This window comes from Lagopus muta, chromosome 7 (genome assembly GCF_023343835.1).
Source record: "Lagopus muta isolate bLagMut1 chromosome 7, bLagMut1 primary, whole genome shotgun sequence".
NCBI classification, from domain to species: domain Eukaryota; kingdom Metazoa; phylum Chordata; class Aves; order Galliformes; family Phasianidae; genus Lagopus; species Lagopus muta.
This window is the reverse complement of record NC_064439.1, coordinates 40,033,931-40,059,065: the sequence shown is the minus strand read 5'-3', so window position 1 is coordinate 40,059,065 and position 25,135 is coordinate 40,033,931. Positions and strand designations below refer to the sequence as shown.

General features: G+C 46.0%; 2 long non-coding RNA genes across 2 annotated transcripts in view; both read left to right on the top strand.

The window, feature by feature from the left end:
* Nucleotides 1-9,007, top strand: part of LOC125696377 (uncharacterized) — a 56,322-nt gene extending 47,315 nt beyond the window's left edge. Inside the window, exons 3-5 of the long non-coding RNA XR_007378332.1 lie at nt 1,443-1,544; nt 6,957-7,044; nt 8,964-9,007. This is a non-coding gene — a long non-coding RNA (uncharacterized LOC125696377). The remainder of the gene's footprint in view (nt 1-1,442; nt 1,545-6,956; nt 7,045-8,963) is intronic.
* A 6,323-nt stretch (nt 9,008-15,330) lies between these two features.
* On the top strand, nt 15,331-20,326 carry LOC125695910 (uncharacterized). The gene is made up of 3 exons (XR_007378095.1): nt 15,331-15,401; nt 15,721-15,771; nt 16,533-20,326. It is a non-coding gene; the product is annotated as an uncharacterized LOC125695910 (long non-coding RNA).
* Nucleotides 20,327-25,135: the final 4,809 nt, after the last annotated feature.

Sequence of the window (25,135 nt, the reverse complement as noted above, 5' to 3'; positions counted from 1 at the left end):
GCCTGCCATGGGCAGGGCTGCAACCCATCAGATCAGGCTGCCCAGGGCCCCATCCAACCCTGCCTTGAGCACCTCCAGGGATGGGGCACCACAGCTTCTCTGGGCAGCTGTGCCAGCCACCCTCTGAGTGAAGAATTTTCTTCCTAACATCTAACCTAAATCTTTCCACTTGCAGTTTAAGGCCATTCCTCCTTGTCCTATTACTATCAGATGATATAAAGTGTCAGTCCTGCTCCTACTTATAAGCTCCCTTTAAATACTGTACAGGAATGTTGGAGTGAGGTCTCCCTGTGGCCTTCTCTTCTCCAGATGTAACGAACCTGTTCTCTCAACCTTTATTCATTAGGAGAGGTTCTCCTGCACTCTGATCATCTTTGTGACCCTTCTCTGGGCACACTCCAGCAGTTTTCCTCCTCTAGCAGCATCTTCATCCATTTGTGATGTGGGCGAGGGCAGGCTGGGCATACACATCTGCTTCTGATGCTGATCTGAGAGAGGAGCTGCAGGCTGGGGTCTCTAAATACCTGTGGGCGTGCCATAAAAAATGGTATTTCTGGCAGGAGTTCAGCTGGGAGGATGCCAAGTGAACGAGTTGCAAGCTCAGCAGCACCATTGCATGTCTTTGTGCTACCTCTGGTGTCTGCCTGTCAAAACCTGCCATCGCGAGCAGTAATTATGCACATCCGTTAGCTGAGCAGCCATTCTCTGAAGCGCTTTGTGGCAGTCTCTCTCAAAGAAGCGCATATCTCATCTTGGTGTCAGCACGATGACCATAACACCTCCCCGAGGGAGATGCCTCTGATAACGCTGTATTAAAGGCAGGGCTCGGTTTTGTCTTTGAAACCTCTATCTCACAAGCCAGCGCACAAGGAAAGACACCTATTATAATTTGGTAGACAAACGTTAACAAAAGCTGCCTGCGCACATGCACACACACAGACACTCAACATTAGCATTGCAGGAGGCTGTGATGGTGACAGGAGTACTTTTACTGTCATCTCTGCTGGGGGAAAAATAATACCTATTTGTGCAAATAACCCGAGCTTAGCTTCGTTCCCAGGCGCTCCCTTTGCACGTGTGAGTATGTTTTGTCAGCTCTGTCTTTGGGTACAGATTAAAATGCATCTCTTTGCAGTTCTCGTTTTCAGAATAGTCGTGCTTGTTTGTGTTAAACAAATTAGTGCCATAATAGTCCTGTCCCCCTGTGGAGACATAAATATTGTACAGTAAAATCTAAAATGTATGTTTATTGTGTCTGTTTCCCAAAAAAATGCTTAACTGAGTTACTGTGTTTAATTTTCTTGATTGTTTTCTGTTTGTTAAATGAGAGTGTGTCTGAAAAAAACTAAAAGCAAAGCTAGAGGCAGAGGATAACAACATCTATGGCTATTAATTAAGCTGAAATCCTTGAACATGACTCCTTCCAACTTGTTATCTTCCAGACACGAGATGACTTTGTTCTTTGGGTGACTACTGCTAGACAGACGCATCCTGTTGTGATAAAGGAGACCAGCTGGATTTAGGACTGCGGCGTCGTGTTTGTGGTACGACTGACCATATGTGATTTTCTGTCACGTTTGCAGATTTAACGTTAAAGCTCTGAAGTATTTGCACTTTGATTCATGCTTTTCCACCCGGTTTGGTAACAAAATAAGAGGTGGCTTTGTGCAGCTGGTTTGCAGTAACGCAGGTCACGCTGCAGTCTCTGCAAAGCACAGGGAAAGCTCTTGCAAGCTTGTCCTTAAGATTTGTTTGGGGCTGATTTTTTATTTTTCTTTTGCTTTGATTTGTTTGGGGACAAGTTTTCTTTTGTTGTGCTGTTGTCTTTTTGCTTGTTTTGTTTTGCTCTGAAGGAGGAAATGACTGTGACCAGAAACTACATTTCATCAGGGACGTAATTTTGAGTTCCTGCTCTGAGCGTGGTCTTTATCTGGCTTCACCAGAACCGAATAATTCTTTTAATTGTTATTGTCTTCCTGCCTGCTCTGAGAAATGCCCGTCTGAAGCCTCTGCAGAGTCTGAGAACAGAAGGGCATCTGCTTGTGAAAGAAGCCTGGCAGACAGCAGATAGAATTTGGAGTTTGGGGTCTATTTTCCCTAAGAAGGAGCGCTTTTATTTGTTTCTGTCCATAGCTACAATTTGTCTATAAAACATATGGCAGAAAGGAACCAAAGGTACCTGCAGCATTTGGCTGAAGGAAGGAACCAAAGTTAATGTTTGTCTTCAGTTTTACGAAGGCAGAGGGGGGGGGAGGAGCAGGAGCCTCTTCTCAGCGCTGCTGAGAAATTACTGCAGCCTGAAGAGCAGTTTGCATTTCTTGGTTGTCTGGACTTGAGAGGAGTTCTTGTAGGAGCAAAGGCCAGCGGTGGTCACGAGGATAGAAAGGAAAAACAAATAGTAAAATTCCTTTTTTGTTCTGTGCAAGTCTTACTTAGAACTCACAGTGACTTTATTATCATCTTTAAAGGGTTACACTCAGCTCCTCTGAGCTTCCTGGGTTACAGCCAGTGCCCAGCCCTCCATAGACCATTCTCCTTTTAGAGAAGCATTCACTGTGATTATGTCTTATATCAGACTGTATCTTTTGTACCTTCCCTAACACTGAATGCTTGAACAACAGCTCACTTGTAGCAGTCAGTGTTTGCAAATGGCATCTTGTGAGAAAGGGTGGCAGAAACTGAGCAAATGCAATTTCTTTCCAGTATGGACTGTTGAATCACAGCAGCTGAGTGTGGCACAAGGTGGGAGCAGCTGCATCCTGCACCAGCAGGGAAGGTGCTCAGCAGCGTCAGGTGACAAGAGGCAGGCAGGGTGGGAGGCTTCTTAATCCCATCCAGGATTTTCAGTGTCTGCCCCTGGGTCAGGAGCTGCAGAGGGATGCTTCTGCTCATCTCATCTGGCACCCCTCGTTCAGGTGAGGTGCACAGCCATGCAGGCAGCAAGGGGATGGAAACAGAGAGACTGAGACTGCTCATTTGTCACTTAATTTTGCTGATGATTCCTCTGAACAGTGAACAGGCAATCTTGTAATGGGCTGTAGATTTCCATGATGAAAGCCAGCTCGTTACGGCATAGATGTGAGTGTTGTGTGACAAAGAGATGTTAAAATGGAGAGGTTAGTATCCAATTATTTCTGAAAATTGTGCCTATATCTAAGTGTGAGCCGTTAAGTACTCCAAAAGAAAAAAGTGCACTTAGGCATTTTGGGCATATTCCAGATTTTTTTTCCTTTGAGGCAATATTTTAATTTTTGCAGGGCTAAAAGCTATTATAATTTAAATTAAAAAGGAATGATGCAAAATAAATGCTCAGTGCCTGTCCTGCAAGGGGCTGCATCATGTCAGAGCATTCAGCAAGGACCACAGCAGTACTGCACTCTGTAAGCGTGGTGTGAAAGCTGGATTAGATGATCACAGGATCATAGAATGGTTTGGGTTGGAATGGACCCCAAGGATCATCAAATTCCAACCCCCCGGCCACAGGCAGGGCCGCTAACTTCCAGCTCTGGAACTAGACCAGGCTGCCCAGGGCTCCACGGTGCTTTTCATGCAGCAGATAATACCCATCCTACACTTTATTTTGCAAAGAGCTGTCTCTGTTGCTGTACATCATTTTCCTTAAATGTACAGTGGTTGTTTTTTTTCTGTCAGGAAGCACAGCTCAGTACTCCACGGGCACTAGGCCCTCATCTCCCAGCTTGTAAGACAGGTTCCCTGAGGTATCACAGGGTGGGCTCTGCAGTGAACTGTAACAGCACTGTCCTGCTGCTGTTAGTCATGGAAAGGCTCTGACTCGTCCAAGTGTCGCACTCAAAAAGCAAATCTGTTTATTATTCCCTTAAATCAAAGCAGGCAGTGACAGCCCGGACTAGTATGGTGCCTACCAGAAGAGAACATTCACTCTGACCATGTCTGGGAGACTATTTGTTTTCTCATTACTGGGAGTGTGCTGGCCCAATGTAAATGTCAGCGAGCTCGGCGTGTTTTGTGCAATGAAACAGATAGATCTAAAGTAGCAGCAGGTCAGATCTGGAGCTGAGGAGCTGCAGGAGAGCACTTGCTGCCCCATTTCCATCCAAGTGGCTCAAGGCCGTTGTCCTCAGGAGTGCAGTGCTTGTACATGCTCAGAAAGGAGGAAATGATTCTTCGTGATCTAGCAGGTTGTAGTGTGTTTTTTGTTTCGTTTTGCTTTTTTAGCAAATATTTCCTTAGTCTGGGGTTTAAACATTTCTGTATTTGCTAAGGAAAATGCAAATGATACCTATTTCTGGAACAGCTGCTGGTGGGAGTCTCCTTTGTGCAGAGAGCTTGGTGTACAACCGGTGTGGTACCAAATTGTGGTGCCTGCAGGCAGTGACACGTTGCAAGAGGCAGCAGAATATCTGGGAGATATTGGGCTTGTTTGCAGTACACCTGTATGAGATTGGGAAAAAGAAGTCGGAAAAAGAGCCCCAGACTCTTTGTGAACTTCACATTCCTCTGGCATCAGGACATCTAGAAACAACGCTGAGGTCCCCAGTCGCTCTGTTAGAAGGTGATTTTTCCAACAAAGAACCGGCAAAGAAGCATCTTGCTGTGTCTGTACAGCACATGAGGCCCTTATTAAGGGATCGGCTGATTATTATTCTGCTACTCGCCCTTATTTTCCTCTTCCACTCTCTGTCTCGCAGGAAGGCTGCATACAAATATAGCAATCGATGGAGAGGAGATGTTCCTCCTTTACGAGATTAATTACAAACACAGGGAAGCTCTGTCTAGCCTGCATGTATGATTGATCTTGCAGGAGGAAATGCAATAGGAAACTAATGCTTCCTTTTATCCAGTAAGCAAAGTTCAGAGATGTTTACATTCTGCTAGGTAAGCACAGCTGTCTAAAGACGCCAAGACGGATGGACTGTCCTGTCAGCACAATTCCTGCCGAGGGAAGGGCCTGCACCATCTCTGTGGACTCCCTCTGCCCACAAGGCTGCAGGGCAGAATTGCTAATTTAGCTTAATTGTTGCACTCGAGCAGGGAGACCCACACAAAGCCAGTGCAGTGCTGGTGGAGGCAGCGCTGGGCCTGCTGGGGCTGCGCTGTGGGACCTGGAGAAGGGCTCCTGCTAGCACTGCACACAGTGTGACTGTCACAGGCTGGCTTCCCCAGAATTAAAGCTTTTTTTTCCTTTAAAACCTGGCTGGCGCAGGGAGCACTCCGCTTATTCTCTCTCAGCAGCTCGTAGCGTGGAGCTATGGAAGCATCTGCAGGAAGTGCAGTGCCTAGCTGCCCTTGTATCTATTTGTGTACAAATACAATCTTACGAGCCATGGATTTGGCTCAGGGTCCTTCCAAAAAGGCTCATTTTGTTCTTGGGCACAAGCGGACACTTGCAGTTAGCCTGAGAAACACAGTTAGAGGTGATGGATCCAGCTTAGTGACTCAGCCCTCTTCCTGGCAGTCTTCTAAATTATAGATGCACTGCTGCTGATATTTAACTCCTGCCAGAGTTACTGAACTAAATGGAGGATTTGAAGTACTCCTGCAATGCTAAGTCTGGAGGAGATCCACACCTGGGGTTGGTTTCCTCAAGGAAGAAGAAATCAGCGGGTTACCCCAGCCATAGCATCCCATAAGGTGCAAGAACGTCCCTTGGCAAGGCAGTGAGCATCCGGCCGGCACCCAGCCTGCAGCTTGCCTCGGTTACAGAGCCTCGTGCTGCACTGCTGGGGGCCACAAAGTCCCCGCGCTAAAATAATCAGTGTAATAAATACGGCGTGCGGAGCGCAAGAGGAAGCAGGGATGTCTCTGCATCTCCCCCGTGGAGCTGAGCCTGCTGGAGTCCAGCCCTCCATGGCTTTCGCCTTTTATTTTCCTCCCGGAGGTCTGCTGGTGCCGGAATGAACGCTGACACGCGGTCGCAGCGCTTTCGGCTGTCCTTTCTCTTCGCTTTGCACATGCAAATCCTGCCTGACAAGCGCGGCTCATTGGCTGTTTGAGTCAGTTTAGTCGGCTTGACAAAGGTTATTGCAATAATTGATGTTCCTCTTCTAATAATTAATGTTAATGAGTCCACTAAATAGTAAACAAGACAACAAAGAACTGTTAATGAGACGGTCTTCACTCATTTGTGTAATCTTTCGGTAAGATAATGGGCGATAAATACGTCGCTATTCAGCCATCTTCCAGTCCTTAATGCGTGGAGAGTGTTTTAAAAAGAGATCTGAGCTGATTTTTTACACTTGCCTTCAGTAAATGCAGCAGGCTGGGTAGGTGGGGCATCTGAAAGAGTTTGGAGACCTATATAATTAAGTGCCTTGACATTCTGCGTCTGAAGGACATTGGCGGATATCCAAACAGTGTGTTCTGCTCTCAAACCATTTAATTGAAACCATGCAAAGTTGGGGAGGGGGGAGGGCGAAAGAGGGGGAGATGTTGGCAAAAACCCTCCGTGCGTTTTTTCACTGTTGGATTGACCAGACAGAGCAACAAAGCTGATAAAACAGGATTAGCAAAATTGCATTGTTGGATATTATATGCTGTGTGACATGTACTACAGCAAAGGAATTTGGCAGGATTAACCTGCGGAGGATAAAGATGTACCAGACAAGCGGGCTGAATTAATAGACTGCTGTGACCAAAGCAAGGAAATCTATTTGCATGGAATATTAGCAGTGAGAGCAGAGCTGTGCTGGAGGAGTTGCGCTTGCTGTCCTGTGTGGACCCAAGGACCAGGCTCACCAGGCAGCAGTTCAGAGTGAAGAAAGCAGCTTCTTGGTTCCGTTTTGTTCTTTCCTGATGCTAAACCAAAAAAAGTGCTAATTCCTGGAGAGGGTGATCTGCATTATTGGATCTCATATCTGTCCCCCCCTGCAAAAACAAAGAAGTTTTTTTCCTGTTTATAGGAGATGAGATTCTTCTCCTAATGTATACAAATTAGCCTCATCCCAAAGTAAATGTGTTCTGTTGTCTTTCCTCAGGGCTCACAGCACCAGCCGGCATGGGAGAGTGCAGTGCTTCCTCTGCCACTTATTCAGCTGCTGAGGAAATTGGACACGAGTGAAAATGGTAAGAAAGCTTTTGAACCACATAGAGAACATGAAAACTATAGCCCACAGGTGACTAAAAACTGTAAAATTGTACTAAGGGTGCAGATCAGATGAGCTCTAAAACCGTGTTGGACTATTTGACAGTGACAGTAAGGGCAGAAAGGCAGCATCCATCTCTGGTGCAGCAAGGGGAGAGAGAGTCTTGGGTTAAGTGTTCATTTCTCACTTGCAGAGTGCATAATACTGGTTCTTAGTGGAAAAGGCTTTTAAATTGGCTTCTGGGCAGCGAGCGATGCATACAGGAGATTGATTTCGTTTTAGAGCTCTGCTGTACTTGGACGCAGATTGCGTGAAAGGTTTCATAAGGATTTAAACAACCTTGAAAAAAGCTCGTATCATTTGTTTTTCTGTTCCCACCCACAGTACCATTGTCAGACTTCAGTGTTCCCATGGAACAGGGAATGTGCAGAATGCATTTGGCATTATTCTTGGTGTGACACAGTGTGCTCCTGCCAGCACGCGCAGTGCCGCGGCACGCAGGGAGGGACCTGTCAGCATCTGGTCACCTTCAGCCAGCATTGCCGAGTCACTGCTGCTCAGGAGCAGCCAGAGCACGGCTTCCACTTTCAGGCTCTTCCTTGCCCGTGTTGAAGCTGAATAATAGACTTGCATAAAATATGAATACGCTGTTTTGTTTCTTGTAGCACTGTGTATTAAAATTTCAGAAACTGCTCTTTAAAGAAAACCTCTGTCAAGCGTGACATAGCTGAGGCTTTACAAGTGCACGCACGTGCAGAGGTGTCAGATTCATCTCCGTTTCGTGCAGCAGCTCCAATATAGAACCTGGGAGGTCTCCCCTTACTCCACTTGTTTGTAGTTTCTTTGCTTAGGCACTGGTCGTGACCCCATCTCCGCAGTGAAAAGTCAGTGCATGAGGTTTCCTTTGGATCAAATAGGGAAGCACATGAGTAACTCCCTTCAGTCAGAAAAGTGGAAAGTTTTGTCTCCACACCAAACCTGCTCCAGAACTGTTAAAAAGGAGCAGTTTCTCCCTGGAGATGTGCCAGGCTCCACATCGCATGCTTTCTCCCTGTTTTGCTTAAAGACTCCTGCATTTGGTCCTCAACACAGAGGCAGTCCCAAGCTGGGTGACAGAAACTGTTTTATTTTGAGCTCTGGTTGCTAAGGAAAGTCCTTAATGCACATACGAGATTCGAGTGTTTGCCTGTTGTTTGCTTCATAGTGTGGATAAGTTAGCAGCCCGTGAGGTGATGAGAACGACCTGAGCATTGCAAGTGAGTCACTGTACCACACGTGCAGCATTTTGAGGGAAATCAATCTGAAGACTTTGGTGGTCAGCAGTGAATTGCATCTCTCAACTTCCACACATCTCTGAGGGATAGGGCCATGCAGGGGAGCACAGGGCCTCCAGATTGAGTCTCCCTTGGTTCCAGCAGGACCCTTAAGCCTGTAGGCAGTACTCCTCATGCCACCACCCTGGGGACAGGCCAGGCACGTGCTGGTGTACTACCCACCCCAGGCAGGGCATGTGCTGAAGGGTGTGAGGCTGAACAGCAGCACAGTGCCCAAGAGGCCGCATGCTCCCCGCAGCACCGTTCTCCTTCTGACAGCATCTTGGCATCAGTGAAAATGCAGCAGCCTGTTTCTTTGTGTCTCTTGGGGCTGGGCTGAGTTTCTAGGTTACATCCCCTGCCTGTGAGCCTCCTGAGATGAACACAGGATGTGGATCATGAGGATGTAGCTGAACCCGCATCACACTACAGCAGCCAGTCTTACAGTGCAGCAGATCTCAAGTGCAGAATCTGTCTGTCATTTCTGGGGGAAGAAGTTCAGCTGTAGTACTTCAGTGTCATTGTAAGCAGGTGGGAGCGTGCAACCTGTGGGATGGACAGATGTAACCCTCTCTTTGCTTTTCAGGATGAGGATGGAGCACAGAGGACGCAGGGCCCTGCCAGGTGCCGTGCAGCAGCTGGTGTTGTGAATCAGGCCGTCACCAGTCGGAGAACGGCTACTTCACAACACCAGGGTGGCACTGCACCACACTTCTACACCAGCCAGAGGAGCAGTGAGGGTCCCAGCACGGGCACAGCCAGGGGAGCCCAGACCTGCTAAGGTAATCAGGCGCTCTACTCCTGTTTAGGTAACCAGCCTCCCATGGAAGTCTGGAATGGAAGTTAGGCCCCCTAAACATCTCTGTGGGTCCAGTCCTTAGGCTCCTGTGTGCTGTGTGAATGGGGAAGAAGTATGGAAGCAGTCTCTGTATGCCAGGCACATCTCCCAGCAGAGATGGCTGTGGTCCCTGCCCTGCTGGAACACCTCAATGCATTCTTTCTATGAAGGATGCTGTGGCCACATTCCTTGGAAATGACACTAAAGCTGTCTGGTTCTGATCTGTGGAAGCAGCTTTCTGCTCTGGGATGCAGGACAGTGGGGGCTTCTCACTGGTGGGGCTTTCCCTTTCCTCCCTCCCCAAGAAAGACTGGCTGTGCGCTCCTATGTGTTGGCTGCCTGCTCTCCCGTCTGTCATGAACATTTGCATGGGTGTAAAGCTAACAGAAGAGAAAGCAAACAAGGTAGCATAGAAGTAATTAAGGATTTTATAAAAGTTTTATTTTCTTGTTATCATAATTCAGCTCAAGACAGTAGTATAAACTACCTCAGTCTCATCCTCAGTATGTGATGCTGGCAGGAAGATAGATGCAGGGGAGAGTGAGAATACACACGAGATCAAAAATAGCACGGACAGTCTGGAAATGCACGTGCACAGAGGCACATGGGTGGCTGCATCACATGTCCTCATCTTCCCCTTCAGGAGAGCTTTGTACAGAAGCAACCCCAAATTTCATCCATAGTGAATATCCCTTAGCCTACACCATGAAGGGCATATGGGGGCTGTATGGGGCACTTCTCATGCATTAGGAGAGGGCAGCCTGTTCTTGCTAGTTAGCCATGGTGTTTTTACATTGATTAATGAGAAATGAGAGGGAATGTTTGAAGTTCAGGCACCTTGGCAGGAATGAGTATGACGATGTCAATGTGATTGTAAAATTCTGTTTTATTAAACTTGTCTTCTGCTAACAAAATGTGTCCTCTGTGTCCTGGTCTCTGTTTATTGTAACCTGGTTTTAAAGCTCGCTACCTGTAAGACAGCTGTATGGTTTGTTCACCTAAGGTTTGTTTCAAAGGATAAAATAATGCAGGGCTTTAGAAACAGAAGGTTACAACAACGTAACCTCTCTTACTCCTGCACACATATTCTATTTACATGGGCAGCTATTCAGATGCAGCATTAAATACCATTTCATCTTTCTTTGTGAACCAGAAGCCTCTTTGACCTATTCAGTTCCTGTCTGCAAATACACATAACATTTGAAATAGGTTAATGCTTAATATCTGCTGACAGATGACCTGGTGGATGATCTCCATCCTTCCCTTAACTATGAGGTGTGGAGATATGGTATGGGTAAGGCGGCTTGTTTCCAGCTCCTTTTGTGAAGGAATTTCTTGGGATGTCACATTTCAGAGGTACCTGGGGGGCCTTTATTGTACTTTATTGTACTTAGTGTTTCTAACTGGAATCTATCACACTTTATGTTCTCCTAAAATGATTTCCTAGCAAATTAATGCGTGCCGTAATGTGGTACTGCTGCTGAAAATCAAACGCTCTTGCTCGTCATTAAGGAACCCAATCATGCCATCCAGTAGGGAGGATGGAGGGCTGAATAGCCGGCTGTCAGCTTTAGATGATGGAAGCAATTTCTGTTTGCTCCATTCAGCAGTTAGAAGTACTTAATTTTAGCACGTACTGCAATGAAAGGTGAATGCACAGAATAAATAGCTCAATATGAGTTTTACATTTCTGTAAATGTTAATGCTTAAGCAAGTGCCCACAGTTCTTGTTCAGCTGGAGTTCTGACTGGGATGGAGAACATGTGCTGCACTGGGCTTCGGGTAGCCCTAAAGCTGGAATCGGAGGGTACACCCAGAGACTTTCCCAGTGCCTTCTGGATCCTGTTAAGTATTGCAGTCTGGATAGTTTCCCCAAAATATACCGTAACACAGAATCGCCAAGGCTGGAAGAGACCACCAAGATCATCTAGTCCAACTGTCCACCTACCACCAGTATCTACTCACTAAGCCATGTTCCTCAGTACAGCATCTAAAAATTTCTTGATCACCTCCAGGGTTGGTGACTGCACCACCTCCCTGGGCAGCCCGTTCCAGTGCCTGACATTTGTCCAGAGGTCCTCCAGTATGCTTCCATGCTTCCAATCATGCTTCCAATATACAAATGCTTCCATCATGCTTCCAATGTACAAATAAGTGGAGCTGAACCGACCTGTTGTGCAGTGGAGTGACACTAGAGAATAGCACCAAGCATCAGCCACCAAGTCTGCAGGAGAGGCTTGGCAACGCTTGCAGCTCATTACATTGTCAGGATAGAGGCTATAAAGCAGCATATAAAGGGGCAGGCCCCATTGGCACCATGCACAGGTGGTAGAACTGGATGAGGTCAGGTGCTCTTTTCTCCAATGCCAGCAGGTGCCACCACCACCACCCTCCTGGAAGCAGCACTGTTTGCTCTCCTGTAGCCACATGGCTCACCGAGTGGCTTTAGCACCAGCAGCTTATGGGAGCTTTATGGGACTATTTTTTACCGTGTAAAAATACTCGTTTCCATAGTGACAGCCACATGGTGCAGCACTTACTTCAACTCTAGAGATGCTTTATGGAAAACCCCTGGGAATAAAAATCTCATGTGCTCTGGGAGCCCCTGCATTGGAGCTGCTTGTTTCCATGGCCAGCACTCCCACACTGCACAGCCGTGTTCTTCATTAAACTTCAATAAATCTCATTCATTATTTGGTTGTTCCACCTAAACTTTTGTTCTGTTTTGTTTTGTCTTCTCCCACCTCAGGGGCACAGTGGCAGCATCTCCTATGACAGCTCTGCAGTGACAGTAGCGGCTGCTTTCCTCCAGGAGTGGGATTTGATCCCTTCCCCTTTTCAGCTAGTCTGCACCCAGCAGCATTTCATTGCATTCTTGCAGCCGTGGTGCCAAAAAAGCCCTTATAGTTTTACTGCATGAATTAAAGGTGTGTTGTCTTCCAGCCTTGGATTCAGAGTGGAAGCATCTCATTTGCCTGGTCAGAGGGGAAGGGAAGCGGTGCTGATGGCTGTTCTTGATGGCACATTCCCATGCTGAGGGAATGGCATCGCATGTCCTATCGTGGGGGTGAAATGTGTGCTTTGGTGGATGTAACTCAAATCCCCCACGATGTGAAGGTGAGCCTGCAGGTGCGTGGGCTGGAGGCAAGGGAGCAGAGCAGCCCAGATGGGATTCCTGCTGGGTTTCATTAGGCTGCTCTGTCCTGGGCAGCTCTGGGTCTCACTTCTCCACAAGCAGAGCAAAGTGCCCAAAACACACAGAGATGGAGCAAGCCACTCTTTTTCAGTAAACCAAAAGGCACTGCCTTGTCATGTGAGCTAATATCCCTGCAGCGTGGCTTTGTGTATTTATTCCCTGCTGATGTTGCTTATGATCACTTCTAGATGAAAATGAAACCTTTGCTGCTTCGGGGCTGCTGTTAGGACAGATTCCATGAGATGAAAACACATTTCAGGAAATACCGCAGAAGCCAGTTTTTGTTTTAATTTCTGGGGACACAGAGCTCCAGTTCCTTCACCAGGAAACCCTGGGGCAGGAGATGCAGGAGAAGAAAGGCACACTGGAAACACATCAAAAGCCTGTCCTTCCAACTTGTGAAAACAGACGTCATTTAGAGGCAGTGCTCTTGTCCTCGTGATCACAAGACTCTTCCATTCGAGGGCAATGTCTCGGGAGTCCTTTCTTCACAGGCTTTTTGACCACATCCAAGGGCTGTAGCACCACAGCATGTTGTCATCGTGCCAACCTAACATCCTCCACTCTGTCTATCAGCAGCCCATCAGTCCAGGAGCTGGACTTGATGGTCATCATGGGTCCATTACAACTCAGGATATTCTAATTCTGTGACCAGTCTGTCCCATGGCTCCTATACCCAGGTTCCTCACAACTGCTCTGCAGTGATGGGAGATGGGACAGAACCCCCAAAGGCAGCACTCTCTGCCCATGAGGAGCCATGGTGTATTTCTTGCACACCCGGCCTACTGCACATCTATGCAGTGTGAATCACTGCTGTGCGCAACCTGTGTGGTTCAAACCTGGCATGAATCTGAGTAACCTTCATCTGAAGAATATGGTCTTGTCTTCTGATTTAAGCACGTGACCAGGGTCCACTGAGTCTCTTAGGAAATAAGAATGGAGTTTTTCTCACACATTCTTAGAAGAAGAAAGTCCAGGCAGGAAACATTTTCATTGAAAAAATAAGAAGAAGAAGAATCAGGCACTGTTACTGAATGTAACTGAGATTAACAGTGAGAAACTGGGATTTTCTCAGAGGGAAAAAAAAGCCACATAAAAACTGGCATTAATTGGGAGTGAGGAAAACTTCTGATGAGCTGAAATTAAAATGTGCATCTGTTGAATGCAAGGAAAATCCCGCAGCTGAACCGGCAGGTGCTGTGGGCGTTGTGCATGTGAGCCTGGGGCTGGGCAAGGAGCAGGACCCACTCCATACCTGGGGACAGCATGGTGCTCTGCACCCACCGCCTACTTCCATTTGCATAGGGGAGGCCTCCATCATATAAGGCATGGGGAGTGTTTCTGCACACAGAGCTGCATTGGTCCTCTGTAGCATCAGTGTACAAATGCTGGGGCAGCAGCTCAGGAATTGATGGAAAAACACCTATATTTTCCTATTGCTCAAAACCACTGTTTGGAAGAGGAAGAGGTCACTGAGAGGAGTCTCAGAGCTGCTGGGAAGCAAAAAACAAACAAACAAAAAAACACCAAAAAGAGTTTTGTTGTGTTCATTTTAATAATCCATCAATGGAGCACAGCAGCCTGGGCAAGCCTACTCCATCCCAAGTTGGGCTGTTGTTTCAGCACAGAAAAACACAGCAGAATAACTGCTGGCCCAGGTGGGAGTTCCTGAAGCTCCCTGCAAAGGGTTTCCCCAGGTAATAGGAGCTCTCATATATGTGTATGTGGCCACTGCACTGTGATTCCACCTTCGTTTAGAGCAGAAATGGAAACTTGGGGGAAAGAGACCCTTCCAGATTGAAATCAAAACAAATCACTTTTATGCATGTTAATAAGGCTCCTGATTGAAAATGTTCTCGCTGTTCACGGAGGAATATCAACAGTAGATGCTGCTAATTTAAGCCTGGCTAATTAAAAGGAGAAATTAAAAAAAATCACTCCTCTAGAAACAGCCACACGAAGGATGCATTCATCCAGCACATTTCATCAAGCTCAGCTTATTATACATGGGCTTAGGGAGAAAAAATCCTAGAGGTTTTTTTGTATTCTATGGGTGGGCTTTTCACACCACTGTGCATTCCAGCCCCTTCAGCCAGGGCCTGGCAAGGCTCCTCCATCTGTGAGAGATGTTAGGGATCCCTGGGATGGAACCTGGGAGGTGCTTGAGTAGAGTGATGCTGGGAGTGCTGGTGGAGGGTGAGCTTGAAGGGGCAGTCCCAGCTCAGAAGGGTGAAGCAGGAAGAAGAGCCCAGGTGAGCCAACTGTTAGTCGGCACATCTGCACTGAAATGGGAGGAGGGATTTTGTTCCCCGTCTTTCTTTTTTTTCTTTTTTAATTTTATTTTGTGGTTATTTGTTGCGTCTCTTTGAAACTGCATCCCAAGGGCTTCTGTATGACAGAATGTAATAGCATTAGTCACCGTTTTACACATTAGGGAACTAATATGTGGCTCTTACAACGATTTCCAGCTTCTGAGTGCCACACAAACATTAAAAATATACAGTATCTTTCTTGTATGTTTTTGTTTTGTTTTGAGAGAGAGCTCCTTGCCTGAAGCTGTACAGCTTCTCTTTCTACTATCTCACACATGAAATGAGGCTCTTCTATCACACCTCTGCCAAGTTACAGGCTGTCAGTTTATGGCCTCATACTCTGGACAAAAGGCACTTCTCTGCTTCTCCCCATTCACAGCTCTCATGCACCTGCCACATTCCTGACCACTGAAGCCCATGCCTCATGTCTGGCAGTGTCATTGGTGGTGTATGGGATCTGTTGAGTCAGGGCCTGAAGCACTGATTGATCACCTGAGGTGAGCACTGAGTCAGCCATGGAGCACAGGTGAAGGCGATTCAGCTGTGTGATGGAAGGGCTGGAGCCTGGCTGCATTTCTCCTAGACCCATTTAAGGGCTGACTGCGATGGAGAATGGCTTCTTGCTGGAGATCCCTCCTCTGTGAAGTCTTTCCTGCAAACCTACCTCTTCAGACAGAGGTGAGCATTCCTTCCCTGTTTGCTTCTTTTCCCATTTTCACCACTCTAATCTTTCCAGCTGTAACAGGTGGTCAATCAGTGCATCCTTTGGCAGCCTGTCCCACTGTCTGTACAATCAAAATGACAGGATATTTCATCAGCAGAACAGAACCTATCCCATAATTTGAGTCTTTGCAGCGAGCCAGCTGTTGGCCAGTGAAGAACCTGTGGGGGCAGATTCATGAGGTTCATTTCTTTGTGCTGTGCCTCAGTAAATGTTTTTTGATCCTTTGCTAAGCAGTTCTTAATTTTTTTTAATTTTTTTTTTTTCTGTGTTTAGATAACTGCAAAAGGATTAAGAATACTGTCTCAGTTGGACATGTCACACAGGGTTTGTATTTGTTTCCTGGCTGTGATTTGTAGCCCAATTAATTCTGAAGAAATATCTTATGTTGGCAAGTGTACTCCTCCTTCAGGCTGGGTGGGATCTCCCATGGGGCATCCAGTCCCTGCCTGGGAGTCATTGCTTTGAAACCAGTGGTGTGGCATTGGTTGCGTTGAAAGATCCTCAGTGAAAGGTAGGGAAGGTCTGTCATGATATGTATGTATCACACGTTCAATTTGACAAATAGAAAATAACAAATCTAAGAACAGCCAAGCATATAAATATGTCAATTCTGGAGTCATAACAATCTATGGTTTCCATGAATTGCATGTGTTTTTCTTCCACCAGCCACAGCCCTGCATGCCTCATGCATTTTAATGCATGTTTGCTATGCAAATACGTTTCAAATAACTCCTATTTGTCAGAAGAACAAAACTCGCAAAACAACAAAAAGTTTCTCTAGACCCAATGGATGATCATTGCACTTCCAGCCCTGGCCTGCCCTAGTGTCAGTGCCTCTTTCTCAGCAGGCCTGGGCACTGGACAGCTGGTCCTCCAGCAAACTGGCTTGGGGAGGGGGTTGAAGGAAGAAGATGGAGAAGGATCTAGAGAGCAAGATGTATGAGTGGCTGAGGTTCATTGGTTTGTTTAGCCCAGAGCAGAGGAGCTGAGGGGAGGCCTTGTAATCACTCTTTTGAACATACCTGTCCACTGGCTTGTGCAGCCCTCCCCCACAGCTGTCTCATAGTCTCATTGTTTTTTTGCAGGATAGATGTAACTTGCTGATACTTAGCTGGAGATTGTTCATGTATTTGTCTGCAACAGCTCAGCTGAGAGAAAAGTCTTTTTCTAGAACACAAATTTGAGACTTTTCTACTTTGGAGATGCATGTTTTCTCAAGTCTTACCTGCTCTCACCCAGTACCCATCAATCCCCTCATCAGCATTTGCAAGTGATGCTTTGAAGTATTCTAGTTCTTCTAGGGCAGAACCATTTATCTGCAAAGAAAAACAAGTCAGTGATGATACATTGCTCCTCCCCTTCCCTTAGCACCTCTGTGCACAGTTTGGGTGCCACGCTGACTGGCAGCTGTTGATCTGCAGACAGAAGGAAAAGTGATTCCATAAGCAGCATAGGTTCCAGTTCATAATTAGCAGGTGCACGGAGGCACCCAGGATCTCCTATCAGTTTTCACTAGCTTGCTCAGATTTGCAGAAGTAGGCAATGCACAGATTATTGTTCACAGGCTGTGCTCTAGGGCACACTCTGCAAGACAGCTGGGAGGAGGTGAATTTCCCTGGTGTGGGCTCTTCTGCACAGCAAAGCATCAGGGTGATCTGGGTTTTTAGCAATGGTTGAAATGTCTCCATTACTGTTTCTCCACCCAGCCCACAAAACTAAAATAGACTCTGGATAAAGCCATGGCCTTGCAGCCACCCCTTGTGCCAAGTGAATGAAAGTCAGCAGACAGTGCCTTACTGGCAAGACTAAATGGCCATACATACTGTGTTTGGACAATATAAGGAACTGATAAAGGACACTGATTAGCTTTAGGAATATGAGATGTAACCTTCTGCTCCTCCTGAAGAAGAAGGCATTCAAGCAAAGCATGCTTATTTGCTGTGACCCAGAAGTGGGGATGGAAGCTGAGCAAAGCAAGCCAAAGAGGTGGCCAGCAAAGAGAATTTGGAGTGACTGACAGTTGAAGTCAGCAGAGAGGTTGTAAAATAAATAACAGTGTAAGGATCCAGACATGAAGCAGAGAAGTAATGCAGGGTGTCAAAATGAGCAATTGCCAATGGGCAGTGCGTCCATCACACAGATGTGACACCTCGGAGGAATCTCACAGGTGACAGAATGGAGAGGGCACAGGTGGAGTGGAGAAAAGCCCCCATGGGGCTGCAGGACCCACTTCAGGCGGAAAACCAGAGCATGGGAGCAAGAGGGGTCTCGGCCTTTTCCCAGGAGTCAGTTAATCCAATGCCATTCAGCAGCATAACTGCAGCAGGAATGCAGCATTTCAAGCGTCAAGTAAATTTATATTAAAGCAACTGCAATTATACACAGCCTGCACTCACTCCCATGGGAGGCTGAGGCGGGTTTGTGATGGACTCCACTGGAAGCAGAATTAGGATGATAATCAATACAAGCACAGCCATCATTCTGCATTTTCTTATAGCTGCCAAAGCCCACGATAGTATAAAGCAAAGGGCTTTTTAGATTACAGAGCAAAGGCCTGCAGAGATTTCAGCTACTCTTGGAATAATAGCATGTGATCAAGTCCTTTTGTGAACAACGAAAGAAGAATTTCCCACTACGTGCATGTAATTCCAATGCTACGATAAGTTATTTGTTTTGCTGCTGGCTGGATCACTGCACAGTGTTCAGAGGCATAGCACGTTTTGGTCAATCAATGCATTTTTTTTTCTCTCTGGTATAAATATTGCTTCATGTCTGAACTGTATTAGTGGCAATTGGATGTCTGTTTTAAAAAAGCAAAATGAATTCTGATACTGCACACAACCCCCTGTGCTCAAAAATTAACCACTTTCTTCAGTTACATGCACTACTTGGTACCTGCAAATATTTAATACATGAAAAGTTTGCTTTTTCAAAAACAGAAAGAAGAGCAGTTTGCTGGTCCAAATGGCAGTGGGCTGAGTTTTGGCACTGGGACAGAGGGGATTAATAGGGGCAAGCAGCGTTGCAGGTAGAAGCAGAAGATTGCTCCCCCAGGGCACCTGGAGTCAGTCAGTATGAGGGCTGCTGGCTGTGCACTGCTACTAGGCAAAGTTGAGGGCTGCAGGTGACAGCGTGATCCCATTGCTGAGTGGCCAGCAAGGAGCATGACCAGCCCTTCCCAGAGCTGCAGCTTATTCCACTCCTCTGCCTTGGAGATTATGGCAGGAAAATCCTCATTTGGCTGCTATGCTTGGCTAACCTAGACAGAATTTATTTTCTAAGTAGATAATTTAGGGCGCGCCTGGACAATCCCCACAAACCTCACAGAAGGAGGATTTACACCACACAACAGCCCGGCAGCACCCATTTTTCTTCCTGGGACTCTATCTTGGTAGTGACATGACCTCTGGATTTCAGCAGATACTCAGAAGTGCAGTGGGAGTTGCATGTGAGGAGCAAGCAGCTCTATTTGCATCTGAAGGCATAAACTCATTGTTCGCTTGCTTTCATTTGATGCCAGTGATGGTACTCATTAGAAAACTTCAGTGGTTATGATAGGAACAGAAAAAATGAATCTCAGAGACAAATAAAAGAGGCAATGATCTCTCACACCGTGCAGAGAACAAACATTCAGACAGGCATTTCCAGCACAAGAGGCCTTCACTTCCTCCAGTGCTGTTCCTTCCCACCATGTGCCAGTGCATTTGGTGAGCAGTTGTCACCCTCCCTGCAGACACTGTGTGCTGCCAACCCATTCCTTCTTCTCTGTGTCCCTTTCAGAGCATACTCAGGCATTGCCAGTGTTCTGGGAGGAGCAGTACACACTTTGGCTTCTGGCTGCTCAGAGTCCTAAAGGAGCTTGCAATGGAGAAGGGGATCATGATGACAGTGGGAGCCAGAAAAGGGAGATCCAGCTGCCTGGCTTCTCACCAGTCTCAAGGCAGTCACCCCTCCTTCTAGTGACCAAAAGCCTTTTCCCTGAGGGCTGGTAGGATGTTTGTGCTTTTCACAGTATTTGTGTTCCTTCTGCAGTCTCTGGAAGAACTAAACTAACTTCATCTCTGCAGAGTTTTCTTCTCTGGAGGCTGTAAAGCAAATGCTGCCTCTTTTCTCTGCAGCCCCAGGCAGATGGGATCACTGTGCCCTTGGTGTCCCTGGGCTGAGAGCAGGGGACACACATTGTCCTTTCTTGCTCCACTGCATGTATTCTTCCTGGGAAGATGGAGATGAGCAGGAAAGGTTGCTTGAGGCAAGGGGTTGTCCCACTCTCTCTGTGTGGCTTCACCTTGAGCACTGGGTACAGCTTTGGGCACTGCAATATAAGAAGGATGTAAAGCTATGAGGGAGTGTCTAAAGGATGGCTACAGGGATGGTGAAGGGTTTGAAAAGCAAGTTGTATGAGGGGCAGCTAAGGTCCCTGGTTTGAATTTTGAGTGGTCCAGTGTGGAGCTGGGGGTTGGACTCGATGATCCTTGTGGGTCCCTTCCAACTCAGGATATTCTGTGATTCTGTGACTCTACTTCTGCCCTGCTGCTGGGGGAGCACAGCACTGCGATGCAGTATTGAGGCAGACTAAATAGTTCTGAAGCATTTGCTCATTCACAGAGAAAATGCTGGAGCCTGGCAAGGCACCTCCCTGCCTGCTTTCTGCTGAATGCAATCAGGAGCAAGGATAGTTCTGAAAAATGGTCATCTCACTCTGCTAGTATTCACTGTGACTGCGGGGGTTAAAAGGGTTTGAATTTTCAGCGCTTTCCTGTGCATGTGCTCCTTTGGACAACACGATGCCTTCTCACAGCTATTCTGCAAATCTCTTGGCTATGCTGGACAGATAAGTGACAGCAGATTTGGGTACTGCAGGTGCCATAGGACAGGGCATGAAGATGAGGAGTGCTGCAGCCGACCACCGGCCTCCCCTGGGTGCCCTGGGGTCAGCCAGATTTCATGTTTGCATTTTGCTTGATTCATTCACCGCTCTATCAGCGCAACCCAAGGCAACATGGGGGACATTTATTGTTAGCTGGCCCCTTTTTCATTAAGAATTGGCCTAAATCCATACACATTTAGTGGTAATTGCCAGGCAGGCAGCACAGAGCAAATACCTTTTATTTCAAATCCAAGACAAGTCAGAGCTGGCTGATAGTTTGTTGGCGCTTTCCTACATTAATTAAGTACTTCTCATCTAATACTACACATGGTCTTTCTGAAAACCTCCAGTGAAAAGTCTATTTGTTAAAAGTGCCAGTTTAAGTCAAAACAACATCCAATATTGCAAATTAGGACTCCAGATTCCAGGATGAGATCTATTAGTCTTTCTCTGTTTAACTAATTAAAAACAGAGAGGGACAGAATTTGTTTTGTCATTCTTCTGTCCGTAGGATTCCTTCCACTCATTGCAAAAAGGACACAAAATTCCCGTCATTTATCTTAAGATATCGGCTGGCTCACCCATCTGTGAGCAAAGAATGTTTTTGCTTAGCTTGCTTGACTAAATGAAGCTTGGTTCACTTGCTTGCAGCTGAAGACAAATTAGGCTGATTATATAGGAAAAGGAATACAGTGCATCTAGGAATTAAACCGCGACTGGATATTTGGGATGAATAGGCTGCAACAGCTCTGCAACACTCTGAGCAGTCAGCATTCCCCCTCTTTCTCAATCTTTTTAAAGCTCTATGAAAATAATTGAGTTATTCTCGTGTGTGTTTAAGCTGCTGTTTTGCAAGGATGGATTTGTAAAGAAACAAAGAAATCTGCATGCAAACTTTGTCATTTTGGTACGGAAGCATCGCAGAGCTGAGCCGCTCAGTACATCAGCAGCAGAGCTCCCTCCAGCCCACATCCCCAGGTTGCTCGGTGTACAAAGGCAGCAGCAGCACTGCATCCTTCAGCACCTTGCTACCCACATCACTCAGTCTGTGAGATGCTGTGGAACATGCACCTTACCTCTGCGAGTGCCTTCCAGGTGGTGTATCACATTGCCTGCTCTGGGGGGGATGGGGAGGAGAGTGAAGTGCTGAGTTCTTCACATGTGGACGGTTTACAGTTATTAACATATTTCAGCCCAAATCACAAGCATCCTCCCTTGAAAAGAATGATAATCAGTGACAAAATCTTTGGCACGCTGTTCCATCAATTGCAATTTTGGGCTAATAACATGGGCTATGCTGGAATAAAGCACACCATAATTTCGGTAAGAAGTCATCTCTGCTAGCATTTTAGGCACAATGATTTTTGAGGAGACATCCATTATTTTCGTGTTTAGACCATAAAAGTGTGTATTCAAAAAAAACAAAGATTAAAAAAAATCTCATAGTGTTCTTGTGGCATAGCATGAAGATGAGACCATCCCTTCTATGCCTGTTTTTTTTCAGCAAAACTGAAATATTTGTACAAATCAAAACAATGGAGTTTTAGTTGTGCAGATCCCCTCTGAAACGCACGTCCTCCTTTCTGCTTTTCCAGGCACTTGCTGGGGTGTGCTGATTTCAGTTTGGTGGTCTCTCCCCTCAGCATGGTGTGAAAATAAAGATGGAAGAGTGCCTCTGTGCTCACTGGAGTCTATACAGACTTTGAACACCTTTAGCCCTTTTGCAGTGCTGCTTCTGCAGCTCCATAACCCCCTCACAGGGTCGGGAAGATTTTTGCACCTGTGACTGATGTCAATGGGGGAAAGAAAAGTAATTCCTCTTGCAATAGATAACATACATTTTTTGGATAGTGGATGTTGCACATATGCTGAAATCAGATGAAAAATTAATTGGAAAATATTTGTGCCAGGACAGGATAAAAGTTAAAGTTGTTGGGAAAGTGATGGAGGCCTGAGCAGACAGGAATGCTACCAGGGAATTTCCCATGGAAATTCCACAGAATCAGAGAATATCTGAGTTGGAAAAGACCCATAACAATCACCGAGTCCAACTTCTGGCTGCACACAGGACCACCCAAAAATCAGACCATGCACCTGGGAGTGCCCATGTCTGTGTCCAGATGCTTCCTCAACTCTGGCCACCTCTCTGCCCTAAACCACTTTTCCATGACCCCTTTCTCTAAACAAAGGACTCCACAAAGATCTGTGGATCTTTGTAGAGATCCATAGATCTCTTGTAGACCAAAAGTTCTTTATCCTGTTATGATCATCTTGAGGAAAGATGGTCTTGAGGAGCAATTTGACTTGTATTTCCAGCTGTGTGTAAAGCCTCACCTACTGGCTGTTGTGTACAGATGAACTAATACCTCTAAGGCACCACGGGCAAGGAAAAGACAGAAATACTGAAGTTGTTTCACCTACTGTGATGCTGGGACTCCAAGCCAAAGTGAATACTGAACCCAGGTCCTCAGAGTCCCAGCTGACAGTTTCGGCCAAAGCCATCTCTTTCCCATCAGAAGTTTCCAAAATTTCCTGACTTTCCTTTCCAACTCCTTCCTGCAGCTTGGCCATCCTCTCTCCCAGCTGACCCCTGCCTGCATGCCCAGTCCCATCCTCTTTCCCTAGATGACCAGTTGCTCTGGGTAGCTCTGAAGCCTGATGTCAGTCTTGTATTTTCCACGCTGTTTAAGCAGCATGGATTGTCATGGCAGGCTGCCTCTTCTGTTTCCTCATTTCAGCTACTTTAAGGAATATTCTGGCTACAGAAAAGCAACAGAGCATTTTCTAAACCATAGACAAAAGCTTTTTTCTCTCAATGAAATATTCAGACCGCCGTAGTAATGCAGACCCAGTCATTCTCTGTCCACTGAAATGTGATGCTGATCTTATTAAGAAATCTGAACAAACCTTTTCTTTCAAAGCTTGCAAAAAACATGGGAAGCAAATATAACAAGCCAAACCCGCAGTGTGAGATAAAGTAGCTGATATAATACAGTTTAGAGGGTTTGGTCTAAATTGGATGCTCTCTTCCTAAATGCTGTTAGGTGTTATGAATATAGGATAGCTTGCTTTTATCTGATGTTTTGGTTTTCTTCTGATATAACAGCTTTACCATATAAACTTCTTTTGATGTATTGATACACTATGAATTTGTCAATCCTGGGGAAAGCAAGACAAATGATCATAATACTGTTTCTTTTGTAACACAGTTGTTGAGCTTTCATGATACAAGCATCATAGTGAAATGACTAACTGCATACAAGAGTGCACATCCAGCTTTCTTTTGAAAAATTGCATTCCAAATGCACACACAGATTTCTATAGCAGCCTTACAAATACAGACACTCAGTCATATCCTAACTTACAAACCGTACGCTACAGGCAACCAGAGAGATAAACCCTTGTCTGACAATGAACAGCTTTGTCTCTTCCTCGGCTACAGCACTCTGCCGTGCTGAAAACAATTCTGCATCTGCTGGAGAATCCCAGCTCTGCAATCAGAAAACTGCTCTATCTCTGTGCGCTACAGTGACCAGATGCCAGATTAAAATACAGGCAGGCATTATATTATTTCATCACACAAATGAAATATGTGTAATGCACAAATACATCTCCTTTTAGACATTATTTAAGAAACTGCAGTTCTTTTCAGAGAAGACTGCTTAAGAATTTTGAGTTTTTATTACTGTGTATTTATAGTCATGCTGTAGGTATCTAAAGGGAAACAAAAAAGCAGCAATTCACATTATACATATTTGGCATAGAATGGTTAGTTTCTTAAAAATCAGCACAAAGCTGCACCCACCAGGGATGGGAATATTTTGTAAGATAACAGTGCTTTTCTTGGTGTCATGGAGGATAAAATTTAATTGAAATTTTACTTGACTGCTGACACACATTTAATGTAACAAAACTCATACCCTTAGCAACATTAATAGGTAGCTTGCCGTAGCAGCTCTCAGCTCCCTGATCCTCAGAACGACTTTCTGCAGAAAGCTGCAGTGTCTCCAGAAATCTGTATGCAGGGAGATTTTATAAAGCAGTCACACAGCAAGAAACAAAATGGGATCAGGGCAAAATGAACAGCAGAAACTCCTTTTTTTTTTTTTAGCAGCATAGCCCTTCTCTCATTTGCAGCATCCCCCTAAGGAGGGCAGCTCCAGGGCTCTATATGTTGGGAAATGCCTCGCCCTGCCTGCTGTCGGGATATCAGCACGCTGCTTTTTTGCTGGCAGGGCAGCAGGGAGAGGAGTGAAAAGGAGCACAGCAGGGTCAGGGAGCTGGGGGTGACCCAACACCTGGCAATGACCTTACCCACACCTCCTCACAGGCACCTAGAGGAGTTTCTGGGGAAAAAACAGGATTTACACACAAGTGAGAGTGCTATGTTTCTGTAATGTGGGAGAACAAGGCTGCACGTCTTACATGTAAAATCGAAGCCAGCCACACACGCTGGAACTGCAGTCTCACTCGAGCTGCATCATTTTATATTACTGCTGTGCAAAGAAGAGCATGTGCAGCCTGAGATGAGCCTTTCTGGGCACACAGGGATTCCCCAGCCAAATGCCCAGTGAGAGGCATAATGAAAATTTGTAGAGAACGTCTTTCCCTAGAAAAGCCCTCTGTGGATGGATATGAGCTGCAGCCACAATTTTCAATCCATTCACAAGAGGCTTTCTGCTAATAACATTTCTCTTCTAGGGCCTTCCCCTCCACATAAACAAACAACAACAAAAAGAAGTACAAATAAATTTACAAATTAACAAATAATAATGCACAAGCCATGGTCAGAAGCTGATGCAGACCCACTCTAACAATCAC